Below are 13513 nucleotides of genomic sequence, written 5' to 3' on the forward strand. Positions count from 1 at the left end.
AACATTTGATCAAAATTAAATATAATACTTTAACACCGACTATAAAGACCTGGCCTTGTCCATGTGATTTCCCTGCATGGTTTTTCTTTTTTTAGGTCAACAACTAGTTTGTTTACAGTCTCTCGGCAGTCTCTATTAATAAAGCAAGATGCCTCCAATACTGTGATTTCAGTAGTAGTGCTGTTATTAGTAAACGTACCACTATGAGTTGTCCTATGTGAAAGAAAATTTCTGAACACTGCTTTCAAAGTCCTTTTCCTTTCAAGTCTGTGAGAAGCTGCAGAAGCAGATTTAGACTGTGATTATGTTTAAGGGTTTCCTGGTTTCATGTACTGAGATGACTTAACTGAATTTAAAGTGTGAGAATGTGCCCATTTTGTACAGCTACACTTCACAGCTTGAAGTTACCGTCATCAGTCACCAGAGAAATATAGTTAAATTCAAGTACGTGAGGAGAGATCGAAATGTGCTTTCAGTTTTAAACTGGGAAAAAAATGGTTTCACTTTTGGGGAAACCATATGACACTTTTTTTTTCTCTTCTGTAAATGTGTTTCTTTGTATGCAGTCGTGTGACAAACGTATGCCCTCTTTCGGTTCTAATGTTTTCAGGACATAAAAAGTCATCTGGTCATTGCCTAGTTCTTAAAAAAAATACAACCTCAGATGAACAACAGCGGATGACATATTACAGCGTGTCTTTATTTAACACAAACTAAGCCAGAAAGCAGATACAGTGTGGGAAAAACTAAGTACGCCCCCTGATTCAGTAGCTTCAAGAATCACCTTTGGAAGCAATAACCTGAAGTAGGTGTTTTCTGTATGAGTTTCTTCGTCTCTCACATTGTTGTGGAGAAATTTTGGCCCACTCTTCTTTACAGTCTTGCTTCAGTTCGTTGAGGTTTGCGGGCATTTGTTTACGTGCTCTAAAAGCCTCGCTTCATCATTTCATTTGAGTTGAGGTTTGGACTTTGACTGGGCTTATTACAACACCGTGAATCTGTTCTTTCTTTTCTTCTCAGGATATTTGCTTTGTTGCCTGGTCCAGTTTCATCCAAGCCTTAGCTGTTGGAAATATAGCCTCACGTTTGACTGCAGAATACTTTGGTAGACAGAGGAGTTCACTGAGGACTCAGTGGCTACAGGTGCCTGTGGCTACAATTTAAACCCAAATCATCACCCCTCCACTGCCGTGCTTCATAGCTGGTATGAACTGTTTCTGCTGATATGCTGAGTTTGCAACTTTGCCATGCTGTTCTAAACTGTGCTGCCATGTTCTTTTTAGAGAAAGGAGGCGTTCTCTTGGCATCCCGTCTAAACAAGCAACGCTTCTTCAGTCTTTCTCTGATTTTGCTTTAATGAACTTTAACATTTAACATGCTAACTGAGGCCTGTAGACTCTGAGTTTTTTGCAGTTTCTCTGAGCACTGCACGGTCTGGGCTTGAGTGAATTTGCCAGGGTGTCCACTGTGGGGAAGACTGGCAACTGTCTTTAATGTTTTCTCTCTCCTTGGAATGGTGAATTTAAAATTGTTTGAAAATGGCCTCATAAGTCTTTCAAGATTGATGGGAAGCAACAGCTGTTTTCCTAAAATCATTGCTGATGTCTTTAATTCATGTCACTGAGTTAGCACACACCAGCTGATGATGAGTTAATTTAATCAGTTTGATAGTGTATTTGATTTGCAGCACCTGGTATCTACTTACTCCGTTAACTCAGTATTTATTTTTTCACAAAGTACCTCTGAATTTTGGCTTTGTTTAGGTTAAATAAATTAAGACACTGTGTGTGTCTTAATTCATTTATTATTTGTTTATCATTTGTTCATCTGACCTGATTTTTTTTTTTTTTTTGAAACATCAGAAGTGAAAGACGATATACTATAGTACAGGATGACTACTAACTACTAAAGACACATATCACATTTTAAAATTAATATTCAGAATTTCAAAGAAATAACAGTATTAGTTCTATAGTAAAAGTTAAAAATGAATAATTTCTGATGTGAGTCACTGTCTGGTTTTATGAAAAGCACTGAGCAAGGAGGTTTTTTCCAGTTGCCTTGTTTAGTTTTTGAAACTAAATGTGATGAGCAAGCAGTGAATAAGAACTGAAGGACATTGCTTGCCCACATGGTACTAATGACTTTTTAGTCACAAGGTGCCATGGATCATACCATGCTTCATCATGTTTATAAATCTAAACGGTACCATAATTTACAAAGTGAATGTTTTGGTAAATATGAGCGAAAGCGAACTACAAACTGATCAGGAAAGTGTTTACTGAAGTCAAACATCGAGTGACCAGTGGGGTCTCTTTCTTATAAACTCCCAAAGAATTTGACTTCATCTTAGCAATCAGATACATAGCGACCTGTTGGCCAATATAAAGAATACAGCTTTAAAGCCCAACTGAATTGGCTTCAGTTTTCCAACCCAGATGCACATCTTTTATATACAGTCTGTAATTGTACACAAAAATGTATAATGTCTAAAAGAAAGAAATTACAGTTAATTCAGTAATCATGTGCAAACACACACACACACACACACAATAAACTATTAAAATCTGATTTAATAATTTTTGACTTGATGATAAAATGGCAGCATCCAGCTGTATGACTGAGGACTCTGGGTTGTACAGAAAAATATTACATACTATAGTAATTTTCCCCCTGCAAAAAAAGAGAGACAAAAAACCCCACACAAACATGCAAAGACAAAAGGCACATTCATCCAAGCACTAACTGCATATTTGCTCTGCAGGTACAAACAACACGGCTGTTTACTTTCATTGAAAAAGCCCCTTTTAAAGATGTTCTCCTCTTAATTTGACTCTACAAATGTTTGTTAATGGTTTAATACAAACTTGAAAACTTCTGCACGGTGACACCTTGGAAATATTTTTGAAAATGATTCAGGTACAGTTACTGAGAAAGACCAATAAAAGCCTTCCATGTACGACTAAAAAAAATTCAAATATATTTCTCACTGATTGGAAAAGTAAGACACAGACAAACAAAACCACAAACGCTTCCTGCTAACATAGAAGCAAAATCATGTATTGAAGAAAGGCGAAAAACTGAAATGACTGGAAAACAACATGTGTAAAAAAAAAAAAAAAAACCCCACAAGTGACAAATATGCTACAGCATTGTACTGGAAGAGCCAGCCAGTCTCTAAGATAGTTTCTTCAGCAACAAGTGGACGTGTTGAGCAACAATTTGAGTATTTAGGAAATCTGCACATAGTCAGATAAGGAGCCTGCCAAAATTTTCAGCAAAGCAAAAGACACGTTTTACACAAAGGTCGAGCCTGGAGTTGAAAGATGGAACTGAGAAGCAACAGAGAAACACTGACATGTCATGGTTTACCAACACACACACACACACACACACACACACACACACGCACACACATGCACACACACATATAAACCATATGTGTTTCATCTAGGAGGCGGTGAACTTCCTGAGTGTGATGACGATGAGAGCGAGGAGGACAGATGCTCCCAGGAAGACTGCTATAACTATGGCTGTGATGGCCCCTGGCCCCATGGCCCCTGCACACACACACACATATATTTATTATACATATATATATATCTACACACACAATTAGGAAAGAAAACTAATTTGGTGGTTGTGTGCATGCTTGATCAGTCATAAATGGGACAACTTTACCTTCCTCTTCATTGAAAACTTCTGTGGCATCATCATAGTCGATGGTGGAGGGAGGGTCTGTTAAGTAGGGGGGTTTGGTGGTGGTGTCACTGGGTGGCTCATCTCCAGACACGGTGTCTTGGTTGTCCCTAGTTGCTGGGGCAGTGTCTGAAACAGTGTCTGCAGAAAAAGGACAACAAGGATAGCTTTTACTTTAAAAAAAAGAAAAGACATGGCTGATGTGCTGCATCAGCTATGTTTGCATGTTTTCTTACTGAAGTCTTTTCACTGACGAGGCGCCAGGTTTGCTAACGGGCCTGCTTGTCTTTGTGTTAGGTGGGATGCAGAACTGCATGCATGGGGCTTTCTGTAAGGACTCCAACAGCGTCTCGCTTGTCTCACTGGGTTAACAGCTCAGGTCTGGGTATAAAGATCTCTTTGTAGAAGATGAACATTTTATCCGTTTGAGGTCCAGGTAGAGTCTCTCAACATGTTTCTTTTTCCCCAAAAGGGTTCAGCCACTCTTAAACAGAACAAACAAACAAACATCCTGTAGGAGAGGAAGCGATTTGCCGACTCTGCTCTCAACTTCAGTCGTCTGTTCTCCTTCCATCCCAAATCTTCTTTGTCTGGCATTCCTCTGCTCTGAGCAGGAAGTCACCCTGAGACTTTTCACACCGCTGCAGTAGCCAGAAAAACCTGATGTCTCTCTGGACTTAATTGTGTTTCCTAACTAATTTTTAGAGTTTAGGAAATGCTCACTTGCAGAGTTTAAACCACTTTAACGGCTCGGTAACAGCTCTGGCAATCGAACAGCTGTACAGCTGTTTTTTAGAAATCAGAGTGGGAAAAACTGATCGTCATCTCTCCTTAAAAAATAAGCTCGATGTAGACAAGCCCACCCATTCAGACCCTCACAGATTCAATTATTCTGTCCTCAACTCTGCGCATACCAAAAAACCGTAATGCAAACATATTTACACTCAGCTATTTGACCCTACGTATTTACTTTGTGGCCTTTGATGCCCTCAGGAAGCTCCTTCATCCTTATTTCAGGCTCAAATACACCTTATTTAGTTGCTAACAGAGGGGGAAACACGACAAAATTACTGAAACTAGTGCACATCATATCATGTCTTGTTAGCGGTGGTATCTCTGAAACTCTGATACGCAGCCTGATGTCAGTATTGACTCAGAGTTGTGTGTAGCTGGCTGAAGGTTTGGAGGCCCGGGCCTGTGGCCAGCTCAGGCATCAATGAGGCCTTCAGCCGAGGGCACAAAAGGCAGCTTGTGCGGTCACGCAGGGCAGCAGGCTGCAACCAGTAACAACCGGACAGGCTCTAGCCAGCCAGTGGCTTGGCACTGGATGTCAAACAAACTTGTTTATTAAATATTCTCTATGTGTGAAAGGCTGCACCTTCTGGACAGAATGATTTAATCAGAAGGTAAAAAAAATAATAACATGTTTTCCGTTGGGTTTGTTTCCATGAGGAGGGGTTTAAATCTAGTCAGCGAGCCTCTAGAGAAAAAAAATATTATCTACTGTCTGTGCCCCAGCATGTTTGGACTCACAGTTCTTTCACATGACCCCTACAACAGTTTTCTTATAAATGGATTATAATCTCTATTAACGTGGTGATTGTTAATTGTGATAATTAGTCAAGTTTGGATTTATATTATTAGAGTTTCGGAGATTTTAACCATTCATGCACAATATTTAGCTGTTAAACTGCAATACATAAGTGCAAAATTAGTTCATGCTTAATGGAATAATTCATTATAAAGCATTTATGATTTTTAAGGAATACCTACAGAGTATCACAGAGCTGCATTATCAACTGTCATCACTGCTGTGCTGCAATGGCACATCATGTTATCTAATGCACATTTTTCATGTTAAAAGGATGTGTAATGCTTTTAGCACAGCTAAAATTTGTTTTGTTGATTAAAGAAACAATATGTTTGGGTGGCTGAAGTGTGTGGATCCTTAGTGTGTTTCAATTATAGTCTCAAAACGTCCCTCAAAAATCTTTCTTCTGAAACTCGTAAGGGAAACCACCAAAGATCCCATACCACAGTTTGTACTACTCCCATTAAAAAACCAGCACAGGTCATTTTGATATATATAATGAAGTGCCTGTACAACAGTTCTGATGTTCGACATCATATTTGTTGTTGTGCTTTTTGTTAGAGCAAGTTCGCACTGTTTTCTGAAAGTAGCAGTACACACTAGTGCATTGAAGAGTTTTCATTTCTAAAAATAAAAATATGAGTTTTAGAAAGAAGTTATTTTCATTTTAAGCCCACAGAGCATTCAGAGCAACAAACATCAACAGCAGCCTTGGGTTGTGTTAACATGTGTGCTATATATAAAATGACAGTTTTGTCTGTCTGATTTAACCATGTGAAGCGTGAACCAGGAAAACATTGCAAGAATTTTTTTGTTTAATTGGAGTGTTTTCTGAACTTTCTGACAAATCAAAAAAATAAACATGAAATTGCATATATGAGTTTTAATTTGTAGCATATTTGCTGCGTCTGTCATTTACGTGTGGTTTACTGCTCACAGTAGTATTGCTCACTGCGTGCATATCGCGTACATCACGTTTTTCAGGGTGGAAAAAAATCATTGCTTGTTTCTCTCGATTTAAAGATACACTCGAACTGCAGACGTCAGCCTTTCTTCTCATACAGCACAGACTCACGACTCTTTTGGCAGGCTGTGGGCAGGGCTGATTTCAGACACTAAAAAGCACAGAGGCCCATTTGTTGGGGCCCCTGGCCTCCTTGCTTAGGATTTCACACAAGTAAGACAGGTGACAAACCGCGCAGACGAATGCATGTGAAAAGCAACCTGGCAGAGCATCGAAAACCACAAGTAATGCAGCCCAGACATGACATGGTGTTGTGTGCCCTCTCTTTGCCATCTTAAAATACCGCAGTAGGTGGACACATTTTCCACAGTAAAATATTTGAAAAATAATTGGTGTGTGTTTTGGATTTTACTATGAAACCAGGACAGCCTGAAGAGACTTTCTTTTCCATTTTCACATTACACAACTACACCACTGACAAGGACACGATTCCTAATACTGAGTGTATGTGAGTAATTATCACACTATTTTTGCTTAAACTTCTTATTTGACATTTCTCCGTTTGTTTCCCATGCTGAGTCAACCATTGAAGCTGCCTGTCACGCTCATCTTGGATGATGTTGTGGTCAAGACTTGTGACAACAATTGACGACACCGCTGTATGACAATGCAGCTGTGCCACTGCAAATTTATATATGAAGTCAGCAGAGGTGCAACCTGTAGCCATGAAGACTTGGCCTTATTAGCACTTCTCCTGGCAGGAGTTTTGTGTGCCCTGTGATCCAACAAAGCATTCATTCGTCAGTGTTGGCAGGCATAGAAGACATGCTTTCACCTTGCAACTGCATGCTCCAAAGTTAGAAAAGCCCACAAAATGCAGAAAGCTGTAGGCAAGTCATAACTCCCGCAGACTTGTCTTTCACAATATATGTAGGTGTTGTGTAATCGGTGACAGGTCAAACATTTTTCTTTGCCTCTTTCCCATACAGGACAGGGAGAACCTTGTTGCCCCATTGCCCTCTTGACTGCTACTCTGACCTCTAGGCCTGAGAGCCGGTCTACAGTCTCCCGAGGTTTTCTCGAGTGGATCTGAGATATGTTCCAAAGAAATACTGGCAGAGGTAAGAGAAAGTGAAAGAAAGAGCAGTGATGTGGCAGTCTGTCAAGGGCTATTTTAGATTGTCAATCTGAAATAGCCCTTATTCAGAGAACCAACAGTTTTTGTGTGAAATGTTCTTCTTACCATCTCTAAATTCTCTTCACACCCATAAAATGCACTCCAGAGCCACCAAAATCCAAACCAGCACTATGCTGAATCACTTCAGCTTAGCTCGAGTGAGAGGGCGGCGGGTTTGAGTTTCATACGAACATCAGGCAAAGCAACTGAGTCATCCTGTTCGTCAAAGAGCAGCTTTCACAGCTCTCTCAGTTCTCACAACTGCATCATTTACATCAAGCCGCCGACACACACATCAGGCCCTCAGTGTGCCTTTGTGGGAAAAATGACATGAATATAACAAGTTTTTTTGTTTGAGAGCTGTGAGAAACGCAGGCAACAATGTCTAAAAACCCTAAAAATGTACTCATATATAAGAAAAGCTCAGCTATAATAAAAGAAAATTCTTTCTTCCTTATGGAGATTATGAAATTGTCTCAGTGTCTGTAAAGAAATCACCTCGACCTACTTAAAAAAATTGAAAAAATTAATTTGACCACATTTGAAATGTGACAGACTGATGCTTTCTTTACGGTTTTGCATGTTTCATTCTGAAACATTTCCACCTCCATTAACTCCTGCGCAACCAGTTGAACTTTATTATGTATTAGACAAATGTATTCCACAAATATATATATATATATATATATATATATATATATGTTATTAATCAGAACTAGAGGTTTTACCTGCATGGACAAAGGCTACCAGGAGGCTGAAGAGTACCAGCAGGGCAACTCTGCAGATGCTGCTGCTGCTGTGAACCATGGCGGCTGCAAGCGACGAGCGTCTCCAAAAACTCCTCAAGCAGAGTCTCTTAACGAATAGCTGAGTCTTGAGGGGAGCAGGAGAAGAGTACGGGGGAGCGCAGAAGGGAGAAAGGTGAGGGGAAAGTGAGCAGGAGAGAGAGTGAGAGAGGGATGGTGGGTGGAACTAGGTGTGCACAGGACTTTCTGGACAGTGTGGACCTTGTGAGCACATCATCACGGGGGCCCACCCACTCCACAACTTCTCCGGTCACATAGTTGGGGTGAGAGGTAAACATTCGGGACTGGTCACATCATGCAGGTGAGAGGTGGACATTTAACATTGACTGCAAACTAGAAGACTGGTCACATGAGAAAATCTAAAGACAGTCTTCTTTGTTGATACTGCTTCAAATATGTGAACATTTCAGCAAAATTTTCAAAAAAAGGCGGACTTCATAAAATACCAGCTTCTACATGTACGCTCAGGCTGATGCAAACTAGAAGATGTCAGTGATTGCTGGTTACTGAGCAGTCAGTCATTTTTATTAACAGTCAAGGTTTACTTGTGGTCGGTTTACTTGTGGTCTGCTCTATCGTTTACAAAAACCAGTTTTCATGTGTATTAGGGATCATTGTCCTGTTGGAAGACCCAACACCCATCTAGCTGTTGGTTTGAGGTGAAGGTGAAGAATATGGAGGTAGTCCTCTTTTATTATTTCATGCACTTTGTGCAATATACCAATACAACTGGCAGCGAAACAACCCCAGAGCACCACCACCATGCTGGACAGCTGGTAAAGTGTTCTTAGGTTTGAAAGCCTCACCTTTACCCCTCCAAACACACCTCTGGTCATTGTAGCCAAATAGCTCAATTTTTGTCTCTTCTGACAAACTTTTCTCCAGAAGGCATTTGGCTTGTCTGTGTGGGGCAGCTATAAATTTCAGTCAAGCTTGCAGAGTACTGTAAAATTTGCTTCACTGTGGACAGAGTACTGGTATTCAAGCAATTTCCAGTTCGTGGTAGGCTGTAGATGTGGTGTTTCCTGGTTTGTTCCTGAACATCCTAACCAATTTCCTCTTATCTGAGGGTGACAGTTTGACATCCAAGTAACTTGCTTGCTTACATACCACTGCTTGAATTGATGATCTTAGAATCTGCAGTTGTTTAGAAATGGTTTCAAGTGACCTTCCCAACTTGTGTAAATCTACAATTCTACTTCTTAGATCTTTATTGAATTTGTTGGACCTTCCCATTATTCTGAGTATTGGTTAATCCAATTAGTGCAGTCAAACAAATTCTTTTTATTCCGGCAAAGAGAAACTACCAATTGTAGTCAATCAAGAGAAGTGAATACGCCTTGGCCTTGTCAAGTTAAAAGATTTTGTAGAACCATCAGCACCACTTCTTAAAAAATTTAGGAGAGTGTATATATTTAAGCCAACTCCACCATTGCCTGGTCCCAAGTCCAGGATGAAAAAGAGAAAGGTTGTGCGTGTGGCTAGCAACCCCATCCTCTAAAAAAAGCCATGCTGCAGAAACTGCAACAACAAGTACATCCCAACAACTGCCTGGACGGGAAGACTCCTCTTCAGTGGGGCCCATGACGCGTGCCGGTGAAAGCCTTTGGGAAGCAAGCTCGCCGACAAGTCTTCTTACGACCAAGGCCAAGACCAGGATAGGGACCTGGAACATCAGAACCCTGTATGAAAGTGGCAAGTCAGCACAGGTGGCCAATGAGATGAGAAGATACAGCATCAAGGTTCTCGGACTATGTGAGACCCAATGGAATGGAAGTGGCCAGACCAGACTGTCTTCAGGTGAAACCATAATCTACTCCGGGCACGAAGACGCGGACCACGATCACACCCAAGGACTCGCGCTACTGTTGGCGCCAGAGGCTATGAGGGCGCTGATAGCATGGGAACCTGTCCCACCAAGACTTATGATAGCCAGGTTCAACTCCAAGGGCAGGAGGATTACCATCATCCAGTGTATGAACACTGTAACGCAGCGCAAGCAGAGAATATATGTAAGCCTGTATATATACTTTGACTCTGTGAGGATTAGAGAAAATACAAAACTTGCCCATCCAATTCCTGTTTTGTAAAGTCACTAAAGATGTATGTTGTCCAATCATTCCACCCTGGAAAAAGAACAGTTCAAAGAAATCAATAAAAGGCCAAAATTATGTTGACATGCATGGCCATAATGAGCACATATAAATTTCTGACCACGACTCATGGGTGTAGCCAACAAGCTCGCAACTTAGCATGAGGACATTTCAGTTCCTATTTACCCTTTTGAAGATTGATTTGATTTTGTCACTGACAACAGCACAACAAGCCTAATCACTGCACATCTCTGTGGTTTTAGGGGCTTTTTCACAACACAGATCAGGTTCTGGTCTGGATTCAAACCTGACAAGTGCTTCCTCTGGGAACTACAAAATCACATTATCATAGAAAGCACAAACTATGATAACATCGTCAGCAGGTGTATCTCACTTGTGGGAGAAAAAACAATGAAAAATATTTCTGAATAATCATATATTCAGTTTGTCTTTCATGCAGTCTTTGATGACTGTGAAATTTCTGACTCATCTAATACTGTTGAATTAAATATTAGATGCTAAGTGCTTAAATTATTAAGGGGTTCCATTGGTAATACCAAGGGAACTATTTTCACATTTTCAGAACAGAACCAGTTTAACAACCCAAACTGTACTTTCTCACCAGCATGCTGCTGAGTATATTCTGCCTCAGTGTCATTTGAGAACCAGCCTACATTTCCACAGGTTCGACCACAGATTATCATCTAGTACTCATGGCTGACATTGGGATGTATCTACCAATCATTGGCCAATCAGTTTCTTTCCCATCATCCGTGCTCTCAGTAATTCTGACTTCAGGTTCTCTAATTTTGTGGTGAAAGTATGCAGATCTGGTTCTAGACTGGGTATCAGGGCCATGTAGGTGTAGCAAAGGTCACAGCATGGGAAGTCTGGAGCTCAGCATTTGCATTACCTAAATAAGCTCTTGTCACTGGAGTGTTTAGCCTATGTCGCTTGTAAACTGGATTTTAGGCCCATTAACAAAAGAGTTCCCCTTAAACGTTGCAGCTGCTCGTGGGGAAGCTGGAGCTGACTGCAAGTATTCCAGTATTTCCTGTCTGCAAGCAAGCAGTAATTACAGATGTTAACTCAAAAGAACAAACTATATTTGCCCATACAGAATCACACAGAAAAATAAAACTCTCTAGGGCTGTCAGTGGTGTCTTGAACGAGGTTTTGGTAGCAGATCCTTTGGGGCTTGTGGGATATCATGTATGTTGTGAGCTTGTTCCAGAGCACCTAAGTGGAGTCTGGGGAGTTTAAAGACAGTTCAACACCTTGGGCTGTTTGTCATGTCTCTTGTGCAGTTTTTGTGTTGCGTTGGGTCTATCTTGGTCTGTGGTAATATGTAGCTGAGAGAGTCACAGCCAAAGTAACTTCTGCAAAACATTTCATTGGAACAAGATGATTGTTATTCATTTCAGCCATAGTTTTAGTGTTGTGGCTGATCACTGTAAGTCAGTGGTGTTTTGATAAGTCATTCTTGGGAAGCTCATCATTCCTATTTTTACCTTACGGATACTCGTCACATGTCGCTTCTCCAGAGCACGTGCTAAAAATGTTTTGTTGTTTATGGGAGAATTTTTTAATTTCCCCGTTGTGGATTTAAAGATATGACTTGACCATGTAACGAACACTAGCGCCAGCACTGTGGGAAGATGAGGTTTTACTTCCTCAATGTCAGTAAGCTCTTTTTGATACTGTACTTTCAAGGCTTAATTGTTAGTTTCGATTTTAAAAAAACAAACTGCTTATGTGGGAAAAAATTGAAAGAAATTGTAACAATAAAGGAGTAAAAATCTGCTTTACTGCACGCAAAATAGATTAAATGGACTCTATTAGCTAAACCTTGCTGGTACTGGGTTGAACTCCCGTCTGCTTTCAGAACTGCCTTAAATCTTCAATTAGACAGATTAGTAGATTCAACAAGGTGCTGGAAACATTCCTCACATGACAGCATCACACAGTTGCTGCAGATTTGAGAGCTTCATATCCATGATGTGAATCTCCTCTTCCATTACATCCCAAACGTACTCTGTTGGAGTGAGATCTGGTGAGCGTGGAGGCTATTTGAGGACAGTGAACTCACCATAATCAAGAAACCAGCTTGAGATGATTTGAGCTTTGTGACACAGTGCCTGCTGGAATCAGAGATTAGAAGGAGAGTATTCCTTGGCCATAAAGAGATGGACATGATCAGTTACTTGCTACTAGTTGCTTTTGGAACGGAACCTGGTGTGGTCTTCTGCTACTGAAAACATCCAACCTGTACCCCATCTCCTTCAAGGTTATTTTGTGCATGCCCTTCTGCGTGCCTTGGTTGTTTGACTGAAGTGATGCTTTCTCCTTTTTGTCCTTTTCAGATCATTCTGTTAATCCTAGAAATGGATGTACAGAAAAATCCCAGTAGATCAGTAGTTTCTGAAATACTTAGACCAGCCCGTCTCACATCAACAATCATGTCATGTTTAAAGTCGTGCAAGTCACGCTAATTCCCCATTATCTTGACCTTGTCCATGTGGTAAATGTGATTGTATTCATGAACAGTTGAACAACTGTACCAAACACTGTGGCCCATCAATGTATGCTACAGCCTCAGCTGTTATTTTCTCTCTTTATGGCACAGTCATCTTTCTTCTCCCTTCTTATACTTGAACACCAGCAGGTCATCTTGCCCGTGTCTACATGGCTAAATGTATAGATAATTAACTTGTTCCATGGTTCCTAAATTTAATTACATTAATAGACCCTCTTAATCACCTGGCACTGATTCAATTTCCATGCATACATTTCGAGCTCTTCATAAACAGGACCTCTAAAATGTGGTTTCCTGCAGTGTGGCCGGGTTAATAGAAAAATCAGTTACACACAGACTTTGCAGTTTTTTCTGTGTTCAGACACAGGTGTGAACAGCCCACAGATCAGACTGTTTTATTATTTCATACTGCAATAAAAAAGTATGACTCCAGCAGATCATTTTCATATATTATAATACAGATGCAGAATTGAAAGTTTATTCTTTAAACAGCCTAGTATTTTACAAGAAATAGATAACTACTTGGAACTTTTGAACTTGTCCTTAAAACAGGACATAAGTGGGCACGAATCCTTGGGCTCTACTTTGCTGTCATTATCCATGAACACCCAGCCAAAAAAAGGGAGGAGGGGAGGAAGGGGGTGGGG

At 40.5% G+C, this 13513-nt stretch overlaps 1 long non-coding RNA gene across 1 annotated transcript; it reads right to left on the reverse strand.

The window, feature by feature from the left end:
- Nucleotides 1–2582: 2582 nt before the first annotated feature.
- LOC116316950 lies at nt 2583–7615 on the reverse strand. Its single transcript, XR_004199209.2, has 3 exons — nt 7498–7615; nt 3682–3840; nt 2583–3560 (listed from the first exon to the last, which is right to left on the reverse strand). It is a non-coding gene; the product is annotated as an uncharacterized LOC116316950 (long non-coding RNA).
- Between the last annotated feature and the right edge of the window lie 5898 nt (nt 7616–13513).

Source organism: Oreochromis aureus, linkage group 18 (genome assembly GCF_013358895.1).
Source record: "Oreochromis aureus strain Israel breed Guangdong linkage group 18, ZZ_aureus, whole genome shotgun sequence".
Taxonomy (NCBI): domain Eukaryota; kingdom Metazoa; phylum Chordata; class Actinopteri; order Cichliformes; family Cichlidae; genus Oreochromis; species Oreochromis aureus.